The sequence below is a fragment of the Hyperolius riggenbachi genome, chromosome 1 (genome assembly GCF_040937935.1).
Source record: "Hyperolius riggenbachi isolate aHypRig1 chromosome 1, aHypRig1.pri, whole genome shotgun sequence".
NCBI classification, from domain to species: Eukaryota; Metazoa; Chordata; class Amphibia; order Anura; family Hyperoliidae; genus Hyperolius; species Hyperolius riggenbachi.
The window spans coordinates 245,865,630-245,889,385 of NC_090646.1; the positions used below are offsets into that span (position 1 = coordinate 245,865,630).

Sequence of the window (23,756 nt, forward strand, 5' to 3'; positions counted from 1 at the left end):
GACACTGACTCCTTCCTGGGGTCCGTGTGACCAGTGCTGTGTGATCTGCTACACATGTGTAAGATTTGAGAATCACTGGCCCAGATTGCTCCCTCTGTCCCTAATGCAAGATTGCAGCACCCATTGGTGGAATTTTACAAAACAAAAAAGGTTGTTGTTGAAGAAATACGCAATATAACGGGAAGACATGATTTGATTAGTATTAGACCTAGCAAATTATAAGGACTGTGTCAGAAGAGATTTAATTTAAATAATAAACCTTCAATGAAAAGTCAATGAACTGTTACTGAATATTGCATTGAATTAATTAAAATTTGCACTTTGTATATTTTTATATTGTTACTGCTTGCAAAAAATATGTAGTACTCTAGAAGATGTCTGGTATAAGCAAGAAGGTGGGGCTTTTTAAATGTTTGATTAATAATACTGAATACATTAGCAACAACTCAGAAACTATTTTAGCAGACAAGTACTGTGCTGAATAAAACTGCCTATCATTGTCAATACAGCCTGAAAGAGGGAGCAACGGAAACAAAGATACCAGAAACAGTAAACTGGCCTCAATTCACTAAGCTTAACTCCTGTCTTTAATAACTCTTCTGAGCTGTTTTACAGTTATCACCATGGTGATATAATTGTGATAACTGTAAAACAGCTCAGAAGAGTTATTAAAGACAGGAGTTAAGCTTCGTGAATTGAGGCCGTATATTGTTTTTTATCTTTCAAAGCTGCATGTAAGAAACAGAACATGGTTCCTCATACAGCACAAAAATATACTGATTAGCTAATTGGTAACCCACTCTTCCCCATGATGCCGACTTAGGACTATAAGACAATGACTATGGTAGGAATGTTAGATTGTAAGCTCTTCTGTGGAACAGTTAATTAAATAACTATGGAGTATGTTAAGTGCTGTGGAAGACATTGGGCCTATATAAATACATAATAATAATAATAATAATAATAATAATAATAATAATAATAATATGTGTAAGTGTATTTAAAATTATGTTTGCTGAAGATGTCTTAAAATAGGTAACTGAAAAAATGAAATTGAATACAATATATGTGCATTATTAGTATTTTACCATGTTTGTAGATAAAGATTTGAGTTGTCATATGTGTACACAGTTATTACGCTGTGAACCTACTAACAGTAAAGAGGTATATGTACAGATCTTTACTTCAATAAATATAGTGGAATTGCCGCCACTGATTCTACAGTTGTAAATGTGTAAATGTGCTCTTTACAATAATTATATTTCCCCCTATTTTATATTTTTGTAGTGTAAGGTTGGCCATACACTGGTCAATGTGGCCAATAGTTAGATCCCTCTGAGATCATTATCTGATCAGAGAGGGATCTATCTGGTGGAATCCGTCCATACTCTGTATACAGATGTACAATCAATCTCAGCATGAAATCGATTAGAAATCAGTTGTTTTTAACTGTCATTGATATCTAGAAGATCCAATCAAATTATCGACTCGGCCGTGTATTGATAAAAACAACTCGACTAGCATATGGCCAGCTTTAAGGGCAATGACAAGATTGGATTTTTTATAACAGAACGAACATTAATAATGCAAGTGCATTACATTACTGATTATTTATTTTAAGCATGATTAACCTCTTCCAGACAGCAGTAGTAGAAATCTACGCTGTTTTTGTCCACTTATCCCTGCCAGAGCCTAGATTTCAACTTTTGTGTCACACGCTTAAGTCGTTCCTGTCGGTCTTGCCAATCCGGCAACACTTCAGCCCGCTCACTATGCTGTCTCGGGGACAGCAGAGCTTCCGTATCTCATTCAGGCGCCAATTAAATTGGCTTCTATCCCGTGATTACTGTAGGCAATCACAATAATCACAGGCTCAAACAGGGAAAGGACAGCTCTGTTCCTTAATGAGACACTGAAGCAAAAACAAAAAATGATAATATAATGATTTGTATGTGTAGTACAGCTAAGAAATAAAACATTAGGAGCAGAGACATGAGTCTAATATTGTTTCCAGTACAGGAAGTGTTAAGAAACTCCAGTTGTTATCTATGCAAAAGAGCCACTGAGCTCCACGACTTTCAAAGACGCAGAGAGCTCTGTCTTCTGAAGCTTGTTATCTCAACTGTCAGTCATTGTATTTTCTTTTTCTCTCCACAGAAGGGTTCAAAAGTTCACTTGCCTGCTCTGTAAAATCATTTAGAATGCTTAGTGTGTAAACTGCAAGTATTAGAGAATGATGCAATGTTTAAAAAAAAAACAACTATATAACTGAAAATAAAAATATGAGAATATTTTCTTTGCTACTACTGTTCTAGTTATTATCGGTACTACACAACCAATTTGTTATATCCTTTTTTTCCGCTTCAGTGTCACTTTAAAGGACAGATGTGAGGATAAAAAAAATCACTTACCCGGGGCTTCCTCCAGCCCATGGCAGCTGATATGTCCCTTGCCGCAGCTCCGCTTCCAGCGGGGACCCCTCAGTTGCAGATGCCAATCTCGCCAGGTCAGCTGTCGTGCTCACATGGCTTGGAGCATTCTGTACAGGTTCAGAAGTATTGTGCCTGTGCAGAACACTCCAGACCACTTAAGCATGATCATGAGCGACGCAGCCGCACGCTCACTCAGGCGCAAAAGATGCCGACATCTACAACAGTATCTGGCGAAATCGGCATCTACAATGGAGAGGACCCCGGGTCACCGTCTGGAAGCGGTGCTTTGGTGAGGGACATATCAGCTGCCAGGGGCTGGAGGAAGCCCCAGGGAAGTGGACCCTTTCTTTTATTAAGCTCGGACTTTCCCTTTAAGGGTCCAGAACTGTCCAGTCCCGCAAGGGTTAAAGACATTTACCTATCTTCATTTATATTACATAGCCTACTCCCTCTCCCTTCCCTTACTGTGGAAGTACGATAAGAACAATTGATAGAAAAAATGAAATACATTTAATGTCATGTAAAATGTGTCACATGACCATCACCCATCAATTTAACCACTTAACGATCGCCTAACACTGATGGGCATCGGCAGGTCGTTAGTGGTTTTGCATGGAAACAGCCTTTCCACGTTAGTTCACGGAGGGTGTCTCCGTGAACTATCTGCGAGCCTCCGATCGTGGCTCGCAGGCGAAATGTAAACACGCGGGGAAGAAATCATATGGCGCTGCTGCGCAGCAGCGCCGTAAAGCAGATCAGCGATCCCCGGCCTCTGATTGGCCGGGGATCACCGGCATCTGATAGGCTGAAGCCTTTCCTAGGTGGCGCAGGACGGAGATCCGTCCTGCGCATTCCACAGCGTGAGGGAGAGGGAGGTAAGAAGAAGGAGGGCGAAAATCACTGCGGAGGGGGGCTTTGAGGAGCCCCCCTCCCGCTAGGCCAAAATAGCCGGCGGCGATCAGACCCCCCCCCAGCAGGACATCCCCCTAGTGGGGAAAAAAGGGGGCAAGTCTGGTCGCCCTGGCTGTCTGCTGATCTGTGCTGTGGGCTGCAGAGCCCACGCTGCACAGATCAGCGCAAAATAGGCTGGTCCTTAAGTGGTTAAGGTTGTGTCATGCTGCCTTTTAAAATGTGGGTAATTCAGAATATGGAACCACACCCCTACTTCACCCCACAACACCACTACACACTTGTCTTCTGCACTGACCACAATGGACAGGAGTTGAGTGACAGCTTGGCCACCTCCTGTATCTAGACTGGAAGGGGTAGGAAAGTGGCAGTTTGGCTGCACCTCCACAGAATGCAGTGCAGCAGGTTTGGGGATAGAAGGATTAGTGGTGGTCATGTAACCACTGTTGTTTGTAGATAAAAATAAAGGTATTTGAGGTTTTTTTCTTCTATTACTCTTACCAACCTTAACTACTGGTTAGGAGAGAATGAGAGTAGTATAATAAGATGCTTTGGACCAGTGGCATCGCTAGCCCTATTTTGGGGTGGCACGTGCCCCCAATCTGTCCTGGGGTGCCACGGATCTCAGCGGCTCCCTCCAGCCGCCGCCGCCGTCGCGTCACTCAGACCTCAGGATCAGGCGGCGAGCCGGCGACCAATCGTGCGGGCGCTAGGACCCAGCGCCCGCACTGATATGCGTAAGTGACATCACTTCCGCATATAGAGCGGGTGCGTCCAGCGCCCGCTCGTACTACTGGTCGGGACGCCGCTGATCCTGAGGTCTGACTACACTGCCAGGTGAGGGGGGAGCGGCGACGGCGGCGGCTAGAGGGGGGGCTCCCTGGCACTCACTCACTACCTAAACAGGCTCCCTGGCACTCACTCACTACCTAAAGGGGCTCCCTGTCACTCACTCACTACCTAAAGGGGCTCCCTGGCACTCACTCACTACCTAAAGGGGCTCCCTGTCACTTACTCACTGCCTAAAGGGGCTCCCTGGCACTCACTCACTACCTAAAGGGGCTCCCTGGCACTCACTCACTACCTAAAGGGGCTCCCTGGCACTCACTCACTACCTAAAGGGGCTCCCTGGCACTCACTCACTACCTAAAGGGCCTCCCTGGCACTCACTCACTGCCTGAAGGGGCTCCCTGGCACTCACTCACTACCTAAAAGGGGTCCCTGGCACTCACTCCCTAAAGGGGCTCTCTGGCACTCACTGCCTAAAGGGGCTCCCTGGCACTCACTGCCTAAAGGGGCTCCCTGGCACTTACTGCCTAAAGGGGCTCCCTGGCACTCACTCACTGCCTAAAGGGCCTCTCTGTCACTCACTCACTGCCTAAAGGGGCTCCCTGGCACTCACTCACTACCTAAAGGGGCTCCCTGGCACTCACTCACTGCCTAAAGGGGCTCCCTGGCTCTCACTCACTATCTAAAGGGGCTCCCTGTCACTCACTCACTACCTAAAGGGGCTCCCTGGCACTCACTCACTACCTAAAGGGGCTCCCTGGCACTCACTCACTGCCTAAATGGGCTCCCTGGCTCTCACTCACTACCTAATGGGGCTCCCTGGCACTTACTCACTACCTAAAGGGGCTCCCTGGCACTCACTCACTACCTAAAGGGGCTCCCTGGCACTCACTCACTACCTAAAGGGGCTCCCTGTCACTCACTCACTGCCTAAAGGGGCTCCCTGACACTCACTCACTGCCTGAAGGGGCTACCTGGCACTCACTCACTACCTAAAGGGCCTCCCTGGCACTCACTCACTGCCTGAAGGGGCTCCCTGGCACTTACTCACTACCTAAAAGGGGTCCCTGGCACTCACTCCCTAAAGGGGCTCTCTGGCACTCACTGCCTAAAGGGGCTCCCTGGCACTCACTGCCTAAAGGGGCTCCCTGGCACTTACTGCCTAAAGGGGCTCCCTGGCACTCACTCACTGCCTAAAGGGCCTCTCTGTCACTCACTCACTGCCTAAAGGGGCTCCCTGGCACTCACTCACTACCTAAAGGGGCTCCCTGGCACTCACTCACTGCCTAAAGGGGCTCCCTGGCTCTCACTCACTATCTAAAGGGGCTCCCTGTCACTCACTCACTACCTAAAGGGGCTCCCTGGCACTCACTCACTACCTAAAGGGGCTCCCTGGCACTCACTCACTGCCTAAATGGGCTCCCTGGCTCTCACTCACTACCTAATGGGGCTCCCTGGCACTTACTCACTACCTAAAGGGGCTCCCTGGCACTCACTCACTACCTAAAGGGGCTCCCTGGCACTCACTCACTACCTAAAGGGGCTCCCTGTCACTCACTCACTGCCTAAAGGGGCTCCCTGACACTCACTCACTGCCTGAAGGGGCTACCTGGCACTCACTCACTACCTAAAGGGCCTCCCTGGCACTCACTCACTGCCTGAAGGGGCTCCCTGGCACTCACTCACTGCCTGAAGGGGCTCCCTGGCACTCACTCACTGCCTAAAGGGGCTCCCTGGCACTCACTCACTGCCTAAAGGGGCTCCCTGGCACTCACTCACTACCTAAAGGTGCTCCCTGGCACTCACTCACAACCTAAAGGGGCTCCCTGGCACTCACTCACTACCTAAAGGGGCTCCCTGGCACTCACTCACTACCTAAAGGGGCTCCCTGGCACTCACTCACTACCTAAAGGGGCTCCCTGGCACTCACTATCGGGGTCCCTGTCACTCACTACCTAACTGGAGGCGCCTGTCACTCACTAGCTAACCTGGGGGTCCCTGTCACTCACTACCTAACTTGGGGGGGCTACCATATTAAGGGGGCATTCTGCCTATTTATGTGAAATGCTGTCTATTTATGTGCCTCATGACTGCTGAATTTGTCTTGTTGAGAGCCTTATGATTTGCTGGGGGCCTCAAGATTGCTGAATTTGTCTTGTTGGGGGCCTCATGATTTGTTGGGGGCCTCATGATTGCTGAATTTGTCTTGTTAGGGGCCTCATGATTTGTTGGAGGCCTCATGATTGCTGAATTTGTCTTGTTGGGGGCCTCATGATTTGTTGGGGGCCTCATGATAGCTGAATTTGTCTTGTTGGGGGTCACATGATTGCTAACTGCGAGACCATGGGAAAAGCTGAATCCTTATCATATGAGACAATAGCATTAAACCTACTTTTTTAGCTTTTTAAAACAGAAAATAAAACTGTGAGGTTCTAAAAAATTGAATACATTTTTCAGGAGTAGGAAGGATGAAATTGTTTATCTTCACAGTTTATTTTCAACTTGGATTTTCCATAATGTTCATGTATGAGTTAAAACGTTTGTACAGTATTTAGTTTAAATTGCTGTTGCCACTTTGCGATAGATAAGTGACTTTTGGGTTGCAGTTTGGGCACTCGGCTTCCAAAAGGTTCGCCACCACTGTCATAATCTAATGTCCCACCATTGCTAGGTTCATGTAAATTTGTCTCCACCCGTTACCACACCTATATTCTGGTCCATGGCCCACCCATTTTTGGGTGCGGCGCGATAAGCACGCCGCACAACGTGATCCTCATATTTTTGGCACGCTAGCTGCAGTGTGCTGAATTCTGCTGCCTACAGTATGTACAGTATACGCTGTTCTCTAGTGCCTGCACTGTGTGCTGATTTACCTCCAGTGTGTACAGTGTAAGGTGTTACTCTGTGCCTTTACTGATTGTAAACCAGCTATATTGTATGCTGATCCCTGCTACTTTCAGTATGTATAGTATTAGCTGGAAAGCCTGGTACACACATACAATTTTATTTAGCCAATTTTAGCTCTGTTCATAAAATTCATTGTCTGTTGGCCCACTTACTGCACGGGGGTGGTAAAATTGGGGGTCAGTGATTGACCAATCAAAATTGTATGTGCGTATACATCTTTGATCTATGCCTATACTGATTGTAAATTATCTAAATACAGGACAGGGGGCTCCATCCAATATTTCGATGGGCAGGCCCGTTATCTGTAGCTTACACCGCTGCTAAGTTCATGTACATTTGGCCCCACCCATGGCCACGCCCACTCACCTCATGGCCACGCCCATTTCTTGCCACCTCCCCGCCTGGTGCCCACAGGTGCCCCCGATCTCCAAGGACCCTAGAAACGCCACTGCTTTGGACAGAACCTAAAGCGAGAAGAATACGGAGGCTGCCTCCTTCAATCCTTTATAAACAATGCCAGTTGCCTGACTGTCATGCTGAGTGTTTGGCTTTAGTTGTGTTTGAGACACACAGCTGCAACAAGCATGCAGCCAGTGGAGTCAGACCAGAGTCAAGGTATCTGACCAGCATGCTTATTCTGGACCAATGGCTTATTAGAGGCAGATCATCAGCACAGAAGTCAGGCAACTGCATTGTTTATTAGAGAATGAAGATGGCAACCTCCATATTCATCTCACTTCAGGTTCACTTTATAAATATCACTTGTTCTTTAAAAAATAGCAGCTCTAAAATGAAGTTGAAAGATTATATTGAATGACATTTAGTTATAAAATAACTTGTATAGTGATGTATAGACTACTGTACCAAAGTGGAGTATGCCTGCAAGTATCCAGACTATTATAGGAAAAACACAGCCCATACCACTGAGGCTATATTACTTTTCATATAAAAACATATTTCTCTATGTGTCCAGCCAGCTTGGCAGTCAGAGAACTAAACAGCTATTACTACTGACTGCTGGTTGTCTTTGCCCTCCAGTAGTTTCAAGGTGTGGTCCTTGTACACTTAATAATATGTGCAGCCGTCATTGTAAAAAATCTGAAGGTACAATATCATAAGCTGGAAATCTGGTGAAATGGTATTTATATGCTATTTCCTCCCATTGGCAGCATGGGTGTGGAGCTGTAACAGGTTCATTTTGTCTGGTCAGTCTCCTGCCAGCCGGATAAAATTGCTGTCTTCCAGCCACTAATGGAATTCATCACTACTACGCTGACATATGGAAAAGCACAGATCACCTCCGAGGCCAAAGACAGAGGTTCAGGACATATTTTTAGGTAGAAAATTAGACTGCACTTGGCATGTTCCCCTGAATCTGAAAAAAGACATTCCAGGGGTAGAAAAATGTCAAGGATAAAGGTTTCCTGACGGCAAACAAAAAGGAGAAATTCCCATTTTCTTACTCGACAGATGCAACTCATTACATTAATAATAGGAGGTATTGTGGTCCACAAGATTTCATACGTCTGGCAATAATTTAACTGCTTACTGCTATATTATCAAAGCTTTTTCCAAAAGTATGGAATAACTACGTTTTAATACTTTCTTTATGCTATTATCACATTTGCTTCAATTCTGAAACTTGGCAAATATGTTTTTTATTTTACGTTTAGTTTGGTTATTAAAACAATATGGGAAGTCACGTTAGAGAAATAGGAGAAAAGGCAATTACTAATGTAATTTTAAATTAAAGCTAAGACTGAAAACATGCAATAGAATAATTCTCTTCTAAGTTTAAAGCCTAACTTTTTCAGATGGAGAGCCTACTAAAAAAACCCTCAAACCCCACATTACAGGGTTATTAGATGCAGATGGGAAATTATCTTGTTCTAGAAAAACTTAAATAAGGCTTCCATAGCTAGGCATAAAACTAGCTAGGCATAGCTAGGCAATAAACCAAAAAAATAACCAACAACAGTTTGATTTACTACGGTTATCCTGTGCTAGATACACTTGGAGAACCTATGTAATCCTGTAAATCTGGTCTGGGTATATTAAAGGAAACCCAATGTGAAAATAAACTGATGAGATAAACAAGTGTATATATCTTCCTACTCCTGAAAAGGACGGTATTTCAAATTGCCACAGTATTATTTTCTTTTTAAAGGCTAAAAAAGTAACTTTAATGTTGGATTGTCTCATTTGATTGATACAGTCTTTCACACAGTCTCCCAGAGCTAGAATACATACAATATTGACCTTATGGCTGTAATTCCTTATCAGTGACGGCTACCCTATAGTCCGACTAGCTCCAGACTGGACAGAACTGTCACATGCATAACTGAATGTTTAACTCTTGCAAGCAGAAAAAGAAGAAAATGAATATAGCCTTGTTATTTGTACTAGCCGACCCGCGGCGTAGCATACGCCGCATAAGGAGGTAGAGGGCAGGAAGGGGGTATTGGGCACAGCGGTGGGGAGGGGGGTTGGACCCCCCCTCAACTGGGTCCCCCATGTGTGCTCTACCTCCAGCTTAAGCTCAGCAGGAACCCCCCCCCCCTCACCTGGGTCCCCCATGTGCACTCCCCCTCCAGCTTAAGCTCAGCAGGACCCCCCCCTCACCTTGGTCCCCCATGTGCACACCCCCTCCTGCTTAAGCACAGTAGCAGCCACCACTATTAGTAAGAGGCAGCGGGCGGGGATGACTCACCTCTTCAGTGTTCCATCATGCGTTCCACTGTCATCACTTCCTGCAATGCCGCACACTGTATTGGTGTAATTTGCCTTTTTAAAACAGAAGGAAATCTGCAATAGTTCAGCTATAAGTGAACATTTGTGGTTACCCACAATGCACTGCTACTAAATATGAAAATTACCCCTTTTCCCCCTCGGTAAGCCAAGCAAGCATCCAGAGCTGCTGGTGTATAGCAAGCATATAGCTTTAAATTTTACACAGTCATATCAAATCCACATGTAGACAGCCTGTTTCAGGCTTTTACTCCTCATCAGTACATGGCAGGGATTGATACAGCTGAGTGAGATAGGGCTTGGACCAGTACAACAGAGTAACCAAGCAGCTCAGGGTGACCCAAACCACTCGTAATGTATAGGGGGAATAAAAGGGACCAAAAAGACCTCCTACTAAAAAAAGCAAAGCTTGGTGTAATTTGCCTTCCTAAAACAGAAAGAAATATGCAATTACTCAGCTATAAGTGAACATTTGTGATTACCCACAATGCACCGCTACTAAATATGCAAATTATTCCTTTTCACCCTTAGTAAGCAAAGCAAGCCTATAGCTTTAAGTTTTACACAGTCATATCAAACCTACATGTGACAGCCTATTTCAGACCTTTGGTTCTCATCACTACATAAGCTATCATTCATAAAGCATTTCCGCATGCAGAAATGCTTAAAACAGCTGACTTTCCCGCACACGTAGCAAAATCTGCATTCATAAAGGCTCCTTCCGCATCAAAAGCTGACATTACCGAGGAGAGCGATAAATCACCGCTTGTGCAGTGATTGTTGTAAAAAATTTAGCAAAATGTTAATTCATAAAGATCACCGCAAGCGGTGTGAGGTCGGTAAGTACTGCTCCCTCTGATGTGGCGATAACAATGTTAACCTCCTTGGCGGTAACTCCGTGTGTGACACGGGGTAAGCCGCCGGAGGGTGCCGCTCAGGCCCTGCTGGGCCGATTTACTTAATTTTTTTTTTGCTGGACGCAGCTAGCGTCAGCACCCCGATCTCCGCCGCCACGCGCCCGATCGCCGCTATCCGGTGCGGCGCGCGCCCCCCCCCAGACCCCGAGCGCTGCCTGGCCAATCAGCGCCGAGGGGTGAATCGGGTCTCCCAATGACGTCCCGACGTCGGTGACGTCATCCCGCCCCGTCGCCATGGCGACGGGGGAAGCCCTCCAGGGGAAGCCCTCCAGTTCTTTGAACGGGATTTCCTGATCGGTGATCGCCGAAGGCGATCGAAGCGGGCGGGGGGATGCCGCTGAGAGCCCTCGGCTCGCTACATGATAAAAAAAAAAATTTAAAAACTGCTGCGCTTCCCCCTGGCGGTATTTTTCATACCGCCAAGGGGGTTAAGTGAATGGAGACACAGAGACCTCCCAGGCTGCTGCAGTAGAGCGGAACACGGAGAAATGTATCAACTCGGCAGCTTCCGTATCTCCACAAGCCTACCTACCTATGAATCAGCAGCCAGAAGTCTAAAACACTGTCAGCAGTGTTTTCCCACACTGATTTTTTTTTAAAGCTTTCTTGGCTCCTGTTGCATGCAACAGGAGTCCCGGGTAAGCAAGGCTATTAGCCCCATGCACGGAAAAAGCGTGAGTGCCCCAAAGCACCCCCACAAAACATGCATGAGTAGCCACAGGCCCCACAATGCAGCAGGGCCCTTCCGGTTGTTCCCCAAAGGGAACCTTCCCCCTTTGCCTTCAGCTCAGGGGGTGGCATCCTCCAACACCCGAGGGGTTGGAGGATCCTGGAGTCCTCCGAGGAGGACCCCGACTGCGCCCAGTGGTTACCCAAAGGGCCTGGCCATGTGACAACCGTGTCCACATGGTCCGGGTGGCTCCCCCGAGAGGGAGTCGGGTGGGAACCGAAGTCCCCGGTGCCAGCAAGCTGGCCCCGACCTTGCGGCCGGAGTGAAAAAAATTCCGCACTCTCCCTAGCCAAAAGGCCGGGGAGCTGCGTTAGTTGGCTATGCATATGGGCAGTACAGACCAAAGCACCCTACTTCCGCCTGAGATCTGCCACATCTCAGGTTTTTTCAGGTGCACCTGGAGCGCCACTTCCAGGGGCAGTACGCCTAAGCAAAGCCCTCAACCATTCAGCCTCGACCATGGTATAGATCCATTCAATCAGCCCCTGGGAATTATGACCAGGAAGGACACCCTGCCACAGTGCCATCCCTCCAGGTCCCCCAAAAAACCTTAAGAACAGATACTACACTTGATCTTAGCCAAAAGGCTGAGAAGCGGCCACACTGATACTCCATACCAACAGCACTTTCATGAATGAGATAGGGCTTGGACCAGTACAACAGAGTAACCAAGCAGCTCAGGGTGACCCAAACTTCTAAAAATGTATAGGGGGATAAAAGAGACCAAAAATCCCTCCTACTAAAAAAAGCAAAGCTTGGTGTAATTTTCCTTCTTAAAACAGAAGCAAATCTGCAATAATTCCGCTATAAGTGAACATTTGTGGTTACTCACAATGCACTGCTACTGAATATGCAAATTATCCCTCTTTGCCCTTGGTTTGATATGACACTACTTCTTCTTCTTGCTTGGACCAGACCCTTCTTCTTGCTTGGACCGGCCCTGGGGGCAGGGCACTACTTCTTCTTCTTGTTTGAAGGTTGAGGCACTTACTCTATTATATATATAGATGGTTGGCACTGTACATACACATGTCTATCTCATCCTGTCATGTGTCACCTTGGGTACACTTTAAGACTGCATTCCAGGCACAAATGTATTTCTAGATCTAAACAGGCTCTGTTTCTAATCTGTTCCTAAGCCTCTTAATTAGATAGCATCAAATAAATGACTTGTAAAATACCTAGTCAGGACAGACACTGGCCACTTCCTGCATGACAGACTGTCTGTGCTATAGGCTGCAGTCATCTCAGAGAGATTCAGTTTGTGCCTACGAACACGTGGATTATAGCGCAAGAGATTTGGGTGCAGCCGGCGCCACCAGACCGTAATAGGAATTACAGCTATAGCGGCACACAGTGAGTAACTTCGGCGCTGTCAGAAGACGGAGCTGAAGTTACTTTTAAAACACTGTAATTCAGCTGCATGCAATAGCTGGAAGCTGAATTACATAATTCCCAACCATCCATGTAGACCTGGAGGGGGAATAGTAATTAACACTGCCGGGACTTGTGCAGGAGCAGGGTAAACCATATATTGGCTGTATCTTGCACTGAAGTCTCCCAGCGGCTATTTCTCTCGTACGCTATGCCTATCCTCTTGCAATAATAGTGGCAATGACGCAATCAAGCTATCAAGCTGGCTGATGAAAATTCTTACCTGCAAAAAACTTAAGTAACCTTTGAAAAGGCCTCATTATAGTCTGATATGACCTCAGCAATGTTTCCAAATTTTTATCACATAATATACAACAATTGTTTAATAAGTCCAAAGTAGACCAAACCTGCTCTCCAATGATCTTAAGCATATGAGCACCTTTTCAAATCAGACCCAGTGGGTCATTGAAGATGTTTCCTACTCTTAAAGGAAACATCAACGACAAATGTGTGCTGTAAATCAGCAGTTCCACATACATGACTTAAAAGGGCATTAAGGATTTGTATGGCTTTCTTGTGGTGCCCATACACGATACAATAAAAACATTCGATTTTCCCATTTATTCGATCTAAATGATCGAATCGAATGAAAGTTGAAAATATTTTTTTTTTTTGATCAAGAAATTCGAACGATTATCCCGTTTTTTCGAGAAAAATCGATCGGACATGCTGGAAAAATCTTTATATTCGATCTAACGGAATAATCGAACTAAATTATAGAAAAAAATGAAAAATTGTACCATGTATGGGCACCTTTGAAGTGATACAGTCAAGATCTTATTTTTTGGACACATGTAAGTGATAACCTGCAAATACCTTCTGTTTTAAAAGATGTATTATTGTAAACTAGATTGGACGGTGGCAAAACCTTTGTACACATTAGTTGTTTGTTAGAAAAAAATATATGCAATGCTTTGTTAATATGAAAACATCTTCAATTATCTATAAGTTGCCATGGTTATGCTATTCTGTTTGATTTTCATTTAAATGCCAGACACAGCTGCTGCAGCAGTGACATCTGTAGGCTACAAGAAGGTACAACATAAATCAAGAATACAACAAAACAGTAATGAAATAGGATGAGCTCTATTAATAAAGCATCCAAAATGCATAGTACAGAATCCTGATACTAATTAGAAGCCAGGTTAGGATCTAATGTGAATAAAGACAGCGAGTGAGAAAGGATGATGAAAACTAAAAACATAATGAGCAAGCAGTTGCCTCCTTTCCCCTAAATAGAACTTCTGGCACGAATGAGCTCCTGGTGGAATAGCAGAAAAAACACTTGGTCCCCCATTTATAGGAGATACTTTATTAGTTCTCAAGTATGGGGTTATACTTCCTACAATGCAGGAACCTCTGATTGTTGTTATTAAAAAGGAGGAGAAATGTAAACTCTGTAAGTGTCACTGACCAATGTGCATGCAAAAAGTGATGTTAATCTTTACAGATCTTGATCCGTTCAGTATTATGCCTGGATATGGCTACATTCCTGCCCTTTCAATTTGGAAACAATACCTGTCAGGATTGTTCCTTCTTTCCATTTCTATTTGCAACTGCCACGAAGTCCTGAACTATTTGCATATGGAAAATAAGAGGTATAAGTCAGTGAACACACGTCTCTTTCAGTTTTCTGCACATGTGTTTCTGCATGCGTCTTCTGCACACCTCAAGTGTGTTTCTATGCATATAAACTTGCATGTTTTTTCAAAGCAGCTAATGTAATTGATAGACAAATGTGCAGAATTATCATGCAGAATGTTTTTTATTTTTTTCTGTGTGCGGAAAAGGTATTAAGTTTGAACTAGCCCATTGATTAAGATGAGTTTTTCTGTGCAGAAAACGCGGACGAAAACAGTCAAGTGTGTTCCCTGCCTAAGAGGCCCCACTGAATAAAAAATGTTGTTATATACCACTCATGCTTTGTTACATTTAATGTGTGAGTGGAGAATCTTTTGGCCATGATCCAGGAATTCGGGAGGTATTCAGAAGGGTGCGTCAGCTGGAAGAAATATGTAATGCTCCTAGTTGTTCCAGGGCTATGTCTGATTGACGTGAGTACATTTCCTCTGGAGCTTGTTCCTTCCTTTCAAGGGAACCTGAGGTGAGATACGGAGGAAGCCATATTTATTTCCTGTTAAAAAATACTGAGCAGTCCTGCTGATTTTCCTGGCGTCAGTAGTGTCTGAATGGTTAATATGGTTAATCTAGTTAGACTTCAGTTACAGCACCTTATCTGCATGCTTGTTCAGGGCCTGTGGCTAAAAATATTAGAGGCAGATTATCAGCAGGAGAGACAGACAATTGTTTAAAAGGAAATAAATGTCAGCCTCCATTTCTCTCTCACCTCAGGTTCCCTTTAAATATGTGACTAGGTTCATAACTGAGACCTGCAGCTAAGAGCCTGTAATACAAATTCAGTATTTGTTGAAATATACCACTAAATCTGACTGACTGTATTAATTTTGTCAAAATGATATATATTACATCTCCATTTTTACATTTGTATGCAGAGTTGCTCCATTTTTCCCATCCAAACATTTTTTTAAAATGTATTCTGTTACTACCTCATTCTATGGCAGAACACCCCATCAATCACTAATTGTGTTGGCCTTCAAGCTACCAGAGGCTTAGTCTACTCAGTATACATTTCCGATATACTTCTGGTTTTTGTCAACAATGCCCAATTTACATCCATTCTGGAAGCAAATTTTCCTCAGTAAACAAAACATCTCAATGAAAAGTGTCTCAGCAGTTTTTTTTTATTTTTTCCCTAAATTGTTTAGGATCTTCTGGACAAGCTAAATGGCCATCCCCACCCCCTCATTCTTCTGACCGACGATTTCTTAAGTAATGAGCGATAGTGATCTCATAATGAGATTACAGGCACGCGCTTAGGTGAAGGACACTTTGCAACATGAGGCAAAAACAACCGTCACGTTGGATCGTTAAGGCCCCAGGAGACACTGGAAGTGCCACAATCATTTCAACTCTTCTTTGCGCCTGTCGTGTGCTTGTTCCCATGGGCAGTAGGATGGATTGGAGAACCTCGTTCGCAGGGAGGCATAGCTGTAAGGTTCCCTGATCCATCAGCAGGTGAGTATTCAGCTTAACCCCCTTGATGGCATGATTCTTTTCGGCTTTTTGGGTCTAAAAGCAGTACAATTTTTTTTTACACCCTTTTAGACACTCACACCTGGAAAAAATCATGCTGCTAGGGAGATGTGCAGCAGATTAGCACTCACTCATTTTCCTGGGATCCAGCGCTGCAGTTTTCCCTCCGTCCTCTGGGTGGTGCTGTAACCCTAAAGCGAGATTGCTGGTTGTCGTCATGGCGACAGACGGCAATCTCACCAGGGGGAAGCAGAGCCTCGGAGGAGAGGAAGAATGACGGATGACATCAGGATCCCCCGGGAGGTGAGTTAAAACGTCTGCTGCGCAATTGTTCTGCACAGACCTCCGGCGGCTACTATGAGTTCAGCTAGGGGTTACCGCTCCTGGCATGTTTTTTCCATCCAAAGCTGTACTTGGGATTACAGCTAAGGAGGTTAAAATATACCCTAGGCGATATGTGACATGATGAGATAAACATGCATATGTATAGTATAAAACATATTACTAACCAAGCTGTTTTACTTGCTTTATTTTGCTGCCTGAAATAGTTAATTTCTTGGCATGGAAGTGACAGCTTCTGTCTTAACGGTTCCTTGTTGGGAAAATAGTACACATCACTGATATGCAGATTACAACCATAAAAGTTTTCCTGGCAGAATTCAACTTCTGAGGGCAGGGAGTGATAAAATACATGAACTATTGACCTTCTTCTAACTCTAGGACACTTAATAGGCTGCCACTGACTAGAGATCATAAAATATTCAACCTACTTTGTAAATGTTTAAATATAAAATAAAACCTAGGATACTTAAAAAAAGTCATTTTTAGAAGTAGGAGGATAAATATAATTGTTTATCTCATCAGTTTATTTTCACCTTGGGTCCACTTAAAGACAACTGGAAAGAAGTTACTGATTTGGCTAAAGATGGTATAGCATTAAGCATGGCAGACTACTTAAAGGGATGCATAAGCCGGGTTAAAAAATGTAGTTTTACTTACCTGGGGCTTCTACCGGCCCCCTGCAGTTGGCCAGTGCCCGCGCCGATGCTCTAGGATCCTCCAGTCCCCCGCCACGGCTCAGTTTTGGCGACTGCAGCTGTAGCCGGCCACTGCGCCTGTGCGGCCCTGGCCCATCCTTGTTCACACTCCCGTCGCCAGGAGCCTTCTGCGCAGGCACAATAGAAATTTTCTCATAACTTGCCTGTGCAGAACGCTCCCAGTGGCGAGCCAGACATAGGCGCATTGGCCAGCGAGAGGCTCAGTCAACAAAACTGAGCCGCGGTGGGGGACAGGGGTGTCCTAGAGTACTGGCGCAGGCACAGCCCAACTGCAGGGGGCCGGTAGAAGCCGCAGGTAAGTAAAACTGCATTTTTTAACCTGACTTTATCCATCCCTTGAACCCAGTTCAAAAACTAGTAATTACCCACATTATCAATGTCTTCCCTCTGGTGTCTGTTTTCTGAAATACCATTTATCCATTTTCCAATGTAACCAGAAATTTGTCTGTAGATGTATGTCTTCTTGGACCGAAATAGAGGCATCATTAATCCTGTTCTATGCACAAAGTTTATACTCCTTTAGAAATGTACCCAAGTTCCTTCTTTCGTCTTTGCTATTAAGTCAACTTATGGCATACTCCCAAAATACAAACTTGTTTCAGGCTTTATGGGGATTTGCACATACTGATGTCTATATGGTCTTGTTCAAATTCCTGAAATTCAAAGTAAATAAATTCCTTATAAAATCAGAGTGCAGTGAGTTCTTCTTAGTAAATATTACAGCTATTCCACACTCATTTAACACTCATCCTTTCCTACAATCATAATTTAAAGCAAGCCCGGGGCCTAAGTCCCAGGGGCCATAGTTGTTTTTTTTTTCCTGCCTCACGTTATTCTTATCAACAGTATGTCCCACCATCCTACTCTCCATTCTTTTGCATTTTTTAACATTTTGTGCCATATTTTATCATATACACTGATCAGCCAACACATTAAAACTAGCAGCCTAATATGTGTAATTCTCCAATTTGATACACTTAAAACAGCTCTGATTCATAAGGCATAGACTTTACAAGACCTTCAAATGTGTGATTTGTATTTGGAACCAGGACATTGGCAGCAGATCATGTAAGATGCAAGGCGCGGACACAATGGACAGGACTTTTTTTTACCAGCGTATCCAACATATGTACAATTGGACTTCTGGGGGTGTTCTGGGGAATTTGGAGGTTAACATTTGGTTAATACTAGCTGCAGAATGCTGGATCCATCCCACAACACGTGTCACTTTGTGTAGTAATAACAGTTTTGACCTCATCAAAGTCTCCCAGATTCTTACATTTGCCCATTTTTCCTTCTTCTAAAACATTACCTTCACAAAATGAATCTTACCGTATTGCCTAGCATATTGTACCCCTTTATAGGTGCTATTGTAATAATATAATTAACTGTAACTGTGAATACCTAGAAGTTTTACAGTTTTGTCTCATTGGTGTAGGCTTCCAAGCTTTTCTGTCTTTTATTGTTACCTGCATATTAACGAATTATTAGTCTGTTATTTACTAGCTTGCTACCCCATCAGTCCCGTGACCCAGGATCTGCTCTTAAAAACAGTGGATGTTCTCTGCTGTAGTTGCAGTGTCGGCCACAATTAGTTTGCCTCTTACCAGCAGATATTGAGAATGTGGGAGGAGTCCGGTGACGTGTGCTGATAGGGAAAGATGGGTGTAGACACCCTTACCTCCAAAAAAGCTGCACATTTGCCACTATAGTTCAATTTTTAACATGAAATTGAACTACCATGGACAAAGTCTCTGCCTGCCTCACATCCATTTCCTCCTGGATGGCTGCCAGGTACCTGAAGCTTAATTTGGACAAGACTGAGCTTCTAATATTCCCACCCCGCACAGCTGCACCCCTCCCAGATCTGCACGTCACTATCAAAAATACTATCATCCGCCCTACCTCCCAAGCCCGCTGTCTAGGCGTTACTCTGGACTCGGAACTTTCCTTTACAGCCCACATCCAAGGTATTGCCAGATCCTGCAACTTCCACCTCCGCAACATCTCCAAGATCCGCTCCTACCTGTCCCCTGACACCACTAAACTCCTTATCCACGCCCTTGCCATCTCCCGCCTAGACTACTGCAATTCGCTTTTGTCTGGCCTCCCCTCTAACCATACTGCCCCACTTCAGTTGGTAATGAATGTGGCAGCCAGACTGATAAATTCTTCTCACCGCAGCGCCTCTACAACTCCGCTCTGGAAAGCACTACACTGGCTCCCCATCAGCTTTAAGATCAAGTTCAAAATCCTGTGCTTGGCCTACAAATCAGTGCACAAGACCTGCCCGACCTACATTTCTGATCTGGTCCACAGGCACACACCAGCCCGCCCCCTCCGATCCTCCAATGACCTGCGCCTAGTCGCACCACGCATAACTCAGTCACATGCACGATTGCAGGACTTCACCAGGGCTGCCCCTACTCTTTGGAACTTACTCCCACCAGCCGTCAGACTCGCCCCCACCTTTAATACCTTCAAACAAGCTCTCAAGACTCACCTCTTCACGCTCGCATACCCCCCGACACCAGCACCATAATATGTCTGTTAGACACCCTCTCAAAAGATGCACCTATTGTCTCCACTCCACCCTTTAGATTGTAAGCCTCTGGCAGGGCCCTCCTCCCTAATGTATCCAGCTTGATTATGCAATCTTACTCACAACCACCCCTCTTGTAGACTCGAACAGTCTCTATTTTGACCTATGACACTGTATTGTTATCAAATCATTTGCATGATCTTGTTTTGTTGTGAGTTTCCATATGTTCTACCTGTATGTTAACCCATCTATCTATTGTGCAGCGCTGCGTAATATGTTGGCGCTTTATAAATACAATAAATAATAATAATATAATAATAATAACTATAAGACCCAGCTAGGTAATTTAAATATAGTCATTGTAAAAGGTATAGCTGTGCAATGCATAAAACATTCTTCATAATTAATGGAATTTTATTGTATGCATAAAGAGCTAAAGCAGAACTGCACTTGCTTCAAAACATAATTGAAAAAGTGTTTTGAAAGTGTTATCTGAGATAAAATTTTCATGAGAGTGTATAAATGTATTTCATAAAAAGAGGTTTGCATGATTTAGCTTTAATGCCCCATCAAAGAAGTGATCATGTACCAAGTAATGCAGGCTATATAATTAGTATCTGACAGTTCACAATCCAATAAATAGAGCTAAATAAACATCAAAAATACATGATTACTAAATTTAAAAAAAGTCAGGTTCCTATCCATCAGCTGTTGTCAGCTACTAAGCTGTATACCTCTTCGCACATTTGCTATTAACCTGCTGAACCAACTTACAGTTACTCCAGCATATTTATGTTAATCCTTTCAGCACTTGGTTTGAAAGCACCCAGAACACATAATCCACCCCCAGGTGCTACAAACCTGCTGTGGCCACTACATTAGTAAGCTACAGCTAGGACTTTTTATTATAGATCGGACAAAGGAGTGCAAATTAAGTGTAAGGTGAAAAATAATTCAAAATGCTTTGTTTTTTTATTTAGCGGTAGATAAAAGAATAAATAGAGGATACCGTAAGTAAAACATCTGGCTACTGGCAAAGCAGTTTTGTTGTTCAATAATTTAATATCAGGGTACAAACTGAAGCCTTTCTTTCACTGCTAGAGTAAAGTCCTTGAAGCCTCACAATGAGAACAGTGGCATAATATGACCTTGAAGAAGGAATGTAGCCTGGAAATATGTTCTATGCGGTAACCATATGCAAGAAACAAATGTGCAATCTGGATGATTTACTAAACCATGATAGGGCAAGAGATCAATGGAGATTATAAATGGTCCAAGAGAATACTAATTGTTAATTAAAATAAACTACTGAAATGCCTGAATTATATGAGACCATAGTGAAGGTTGCAGAAAGGTTTGTAAACTTGAGAAATCCCAAGCAGACAAATGATAACTGTATCTAGAATATTATTAATGGCTTTAAAAGACCAAAAAACCCTTTCAGGGCCTGTGCCCACTAATACAGTTGTGTCCACTTTTCAGCAATGCATCAATGTTACAGATGCTGAAAAGCAGACAGACGCAGACACAACTGCATTAATGGACTCAGGTCCTTACTAAAAGAAAAAAATGCTAAATTAAATTTTCCTTATGTGTCACATAGTTTAGAAAGAGGGCTTTTTAATACTCTTAAGCCCCTTATACTCACCCAGTGGTTCTAGGTTACCATGAGCTCTACCATGAAGCAGCCTGAATCACATGATTCAGGTGGCAACTTGCAGGGGGCAGTGTTGGGACAGAAGCAGAAAGTCTTAGGAGTGAGTTTGCATCCTCCCGCCTCAGAGAGGCGGGAGGATGCAGTGCAAGTCTCCTGTCTCTTCAGTTAACCTAGCAGTTTGCTGCCCAGCCCACCCGTGAGGAGGAAGAGGAGCAGAAGCCAATCCTGCTGTGAGTGGAGTGCCATGTGGTGGAAGAAGAAAGGAGGCAGCAAAGAGATGAAGGAGGCACGCCATTGGCACAGCAGAGGCACTTGCAGGAGGGTGAGAACCCACAGTGGTTGATTCTCAAAATCATGGTAATACTGCCATGCACAGACAGCGCTTGGCAGTATTATTCTTATCTCCATCAGTAAGTACCATGAATTATGAACTATCGAGTAGTGCCACCATACGCTACGGTAATTTGTGTTACTAACAGTAAAGCTTGTTAGTAACGAGCGATATAGTACCAACGGTCATGCTACTTGAGTGCTGTGGTTCACACGAATAGCAAAACTTGCAGTACTTATGGCCAGAAATAAGAGTAATACAGCCATAATTTGTCTATGTATTTCAGGGATTTCAACTCGTGTCACTCTGCACATGGCATGAGACTGCCCCTCTTTTCTTACTACCCCGCCTCTAACTTCCTATTACCCCACCTCCTCGTCTCCTCCTTGGACTTTCGGATCACCTTCCCTACTCTATGGCGCTTCATCATCTCCTCCTCGCACTTCCGGATCTCTTTCCATCCTCTATGCACCAGGAACCAGAATGCAGTTGCACAATGAGCCAACCTGGGTGCAGGTGAGGGGGGATTGGGTGCAGCGCCGATCACTTCCTGCAACGTGTGTTGAACAGCTTCATTCACAGCCATGGCTTAAGCTCTGTCTGGATGAAGGAGTGCCAAAGCTATCAGGAACTCCTTAATAGCTCTCTGTATATGTGCTCATCCAGCAATACATCTAAACAAGACAAATTCTGTAATACAGCTAACTGCCGCCTGTGCAATGAGTTGGCAATGATTGCTGCATTCTGTGTGTCACAGGTAGTGTTTGCCTCATTTCATGTGTCAGAGGTAAGGTTTGCCGCATTTCATGTGTTAAAGGTTGGCATGTTATACTGGGGAAGGGGTTGCTAATACTGGGGCACAAATGGCCACTTAAACTGGGGAGGGGACTACTAAACTCCATCTCTGCATTTTAAAGAGGGCTTGGATGCTTTCCTTGCAATGAAGGGCATCCCCAGCTATAATTACTCAGTAGTTTCCAGAAGAGTTGATCCAGAGATTTGTCTGATTGTCATCTGGAGTGCAGAAGGAATTTTTCCCATTTAAGGCTAATTGGCCCAGGCCTTGTAAGGTATTCCACCCTCTCCTGGATCAAGTAGGATATGTCTGGTTTCGAGATGGAGGGACTGTAAACTATTGAATCAGATGACATTGTTTTCATGTCTGAATACAGCTTTAAAGTTGTTAGATTTCAAGAACAGTTACCACCTCAGCAAGAATGGCTACTTTCATCTTACCAGAGATTTAACTATCTTGCCTCGTAGTCGTCAATTACATTTTAAGAGGTGATAGAAAAGTGAGTGATCAACCAGTAAAGTTGACTTAAGGTGAACAAAAAAAAAAGAATCAATTTTGCATTGCAGCATGGGGAAAAGTGAACATTTTGTGTGCTGTCATGTGGACCCTGTGAAAGCAATGAAATAATATACCTCTATGAAAATCCTGCAATTAGTTGTAAAATGTTGTAGACTGACACAGCATACGCCAAAATGTGGGCTTCTCAAAAAAGATGCAAAGGATATTTCAAAGGCCGAAAGAACATAATGAAATTACCGTAAACTGGTAATGGCTCCTATTTAGAATATGTGTTATTTCACTGGCATGTTCAGTGTCCCAAGCACATCATAAATACATACACTGTACACCAAGCACACAGCAACTGATTATCAAGACAGAAATTAGAACCGTTCCAGAGCTATCAATCAGAAGGAGGCAACTACTCTACTTTTGTTCCAGCCTTCTTTGTGCCTGTCTTGATAAATCAGCCCCACAAAGTCCAGGTATAACTAATTATTTAAAATAATATTACTTATGTGCCAAAATGCCACTTTTATGAGCAAATACTTCACCTACTTCAACACCTAACTTTTCTGTGCATGAAATATTTTAAATTGGTTTGGGTCTGCTAATTTGTTTTTCCAGTATACATTTACAACCTACATCTTTTAATTTCCCCAGAAGTATTTTGGCACCATTCAGTGTTTGTCAAAACTTAAATCTCAGATGTGTGTGTTGGCCAAAACTGCTTAGACAGCAAAAGAATGGACAAGGTGAAGGGAGCCTTTCAAATAGGAGTACTGTAATCTATCATTTAGAGGATTTACCTTAGGTGCAACCAACACTCCACTGCCAAGCCTGGATATACACATGAAGTATTTACTACCTAGCAAAATGCCACATAAATTATTT

At 44.0% G+C, this 23,756-nt stretch overlaps 1 protein-coding gene and 1 pseudogene across 6 annotated transcripts in view; both read right to left on the reverse strand.

Annotated features, from left to right (window-relative positions):
* BMPR1B (bone morphogenetic protein receptor type 1B) overlaps nucleotides 1-23,756 on the reverse strand; it is a 664,739-nt gene that overhangs the window by 339,367 nt on the left and 301,616 nt on the right. The window lies entirely within an intron of this gene.
* LOC137533186 (U2 spliceosomal RNA) lies at nucleotides 11,896-12,031 on the reverse strand (annotated as a pseudogene).